Below are 2858 nucleotides of genomic sequence, written 5' to 3'. Positions count from 1 at the left end.
GATTGTGAATTTGTTTGTCCATATCAGCCCACACTTCATATGCTTTTGTAGCCTCATTCTCAATTATATGTTTCCTTATTCCTTTCTCAAAAAAAATATTTTCTTATTCCTACACTTTTGAAATTTGATATTGACAGTTGTAATGCAACCCATTTTCTAATATTGGATGTCTAATTCAAAGATTATCATAAACCATATAAGAGATCATCAGTTGCTTGCCCTTTATTCTAATATGCATTCAAACAACAAAGATATGCTTCACTTGGAGGCTGAAGGCTTGTCCTTGGAATCAAAACTTATGTTTTGCACTAGAGGTGGCGGATCTCAATTCCTAAATTTGTAACCTGACCTTTCTAATAAGAAGGTCGAAATTGCTTTTGTACCCAAAATTCAAGTTCTAACAAAGGTCTAGGATTTTTGGAAAATTCTAGAAAAGTGGAGCTTGAAGCTAAGAAGAATCCTGAGAAATATGATATTGAAGCTCTTATCGGTGAAGAATTTGAATACATAGAGATGGACTTAATGTTGGTTGCCACTAAACTTCACACACAAGAGGTTGTATCAACTGTTGAATCTGCAATAGCAAGTTACCAACCAGTAACTGATCTGCGTACCAGTAATATGACAGAATCTGAAGACAGTACTGATAAGGATGACATTCAGTATAGCAGCACCAGCAGAAGCGATGACGATGATGATGATGGAGTTTCTTCTCTAGGAAAAGAATCTAAGCTTACAAGAAAAGATTCTCCTAAGAAAGCACTGAAGAGGAAGCGACAGTCAGGAAACCAAGCAAACATAGTTGAGCTTTCTTAGCGCTAAAGACATTATTAATTTGAGAAATGAGAACATAGTAAGTGTGCTTCTCTTCCATGTTCCTATAAAACTTGTTTTAGTTCTACCATTTTATATCTTGAAATGGTCGTTTTGTTTCACTATCTAATTGTACCATATGGTGTTTCTTTTAAACAAATAAAAGAACAAAACAAAAACTAAGCTAATCTGTTTTTTTCTCAAAAATGTATAAGTTGCCTCCAAAACTTATTCAAAAAGTTATTTACATATTTTTACCATAAGATCTTTCCTATCCTTGTCTAAAGTGGAACTAATGTCCCTTAAGAAGTGATGTGACCATATGTGACAAGGAAATTGGAGTGAACCCATATAAGTTACAGATTTTTCTCATACTTTTTTTATTATTGAATTTTTTAAAACATGAAAAGTGAAATATAGGGTCTATTTTTTTATAATTCTTTAACTTTACCCCAAGAGAGAAGATGAAAAAAAGAAAAAAAATTGAAGGAAAAAACCCCTAGATTTCCCCCGTTACTCCTCTCAGTTATGGACACCTCCAGACTTATGGTGTATGCTTAATAAGTTGAGGAGAACAAGAGGAAAGATAGGGAGAAGCACCAGTGCAAGAGAGCTAATGTCCCAACCTGAATTCGGGTGTGATGACACTTATCTATTTCCACCGAATAAGTCAGCCTAAAATCTAAAATTTATAGAAAGATAATATGGAAGCAATTTAAATAGAATAGATATAGATATAAAGTAAAATACTTAATAAACTACAGTGACCCCCAAAGACTGATTGTTACATATACAAGACTCTAATACAACAAAAATAAAAATAAATACAAGTCTCAATGTCTTTGTGTAAGACCCCGGAAGTTAAAAAGACAAAACAAAGAAAAAAAGCTTGGAAAATGGACTGGGTCAGGGTCTACGACTCAACCTATGAGTCGTAGGGTCTTCTATGAGTCGTAGGAGGGACTCGAGGGTAGATACTAAGGGTTGGAGATTTGGTTAACTCAGGAGGTGAGTCTACGAGTCAGTTGAGAACTTATAGAAGTGATGATGACTCATAGAAATGGGTCATCACTGTAGTATCTAATTTTTGCAAGAATACAGGCCTCAGGACTTTTTTATGACTTAATAGGACGAATCGTAGAAATTTTGACGAGTGTTAAAGGAACTCGTAGAAGAAACTTTATAGAATCAAAATCAAAATTTTCAGAGAATAAGAATCATATAGCACATGTTCATGACCCGCCTAGCGAGGTAAAGTCTACCTTGACAAGTAGATTCTCCTTTCTTCCATTGTATAGGGAGACATCAGAATTCTATGTTATAGCTCGCATGGTCTTATTTTTGGTTATGGTTCTATCCCACATATGTATACTCTCTTCATGTACTCTCTATGATCTCATGTATGACTTTCAAGTTCTTTGATCAACTATGGTTTTCTCATGATTCTACTTATCATCTTATATGACATGTACACTATTTTATCATTGCGTCTTATGTCAAATATTACATAGCATGCTCGCATAATTAGTACATTCAAACTTACTAACGCATACTTTATTGCTTATATTATATCATAATATAAGGGACGCGGATCACATCGATTCACCACGGGGCTAGTTGAGTTTCTATAATTCGAAGATTGGTGAGTCCTCATCTATTTGAGGCAAGTAATAAGTTACTTCTTTCAAAAGAAATTGTTATTTTATATTGAAGGTAAGCTAGAAACATGTCTTAGGCCCTGCCGATACTGATTAGTAGAGGCTTGTTTGACACACTATGTAGAATCTATGTTGTCATATTTTCATACTTCTTATGATACATTTTCTTGAGACTTTATTATATTGTTTCCCCTTTATTTACACCTTATACATAGTTACAATATGTCAAGAGGCTTGGTTGGAGAGCTTAGGGATTTTAATCGTTGTTTCACATCTAGGGTCTAGTCTGGGTCATGACAAACTTAGTATTAGAGTATAAGGTTTAAGAGTGTCCTAAGGAGTACAACATGCCATGTGAAGTAATTTCTTATTCATAGGTGCGAAGTG

The 2858-nt window shown here is 34.3% G+C and overlaps 1 pseudogene; it reads left to right on the top strand.

The window, feature by feature from the left end:
- Positions 1-232: 232 nt before the first annotated feature.
- LOC129887774 (uncharacterized) lies at positions 233-816 on the top strand (annotated as a pseudogene).
- The last annotated feature ends 2042 nt before the right edge of the window (positions 817-2858 follow it).

The sequence above is a fragment of the Solanum dulcamara genome, chromosome 1 (genome assembly GCF_947179165.1).
Source record: "Solanum dulcamara chromosome 1, daSolDulc1.2, whole genome shotgun sequence".
NCBI classification, from domain to species: Eukaryota; Viridiplantae; Streptophyta; class Magnoliopsida; order Solanales; family Solanaceae; genus Solanum; species Solanum dulcamara.
The sequence above is the reverse complement of the archived record's forward strand: the minus strand, read 5'-3'. Positions and strand labels throughout refer to the sequence as shown.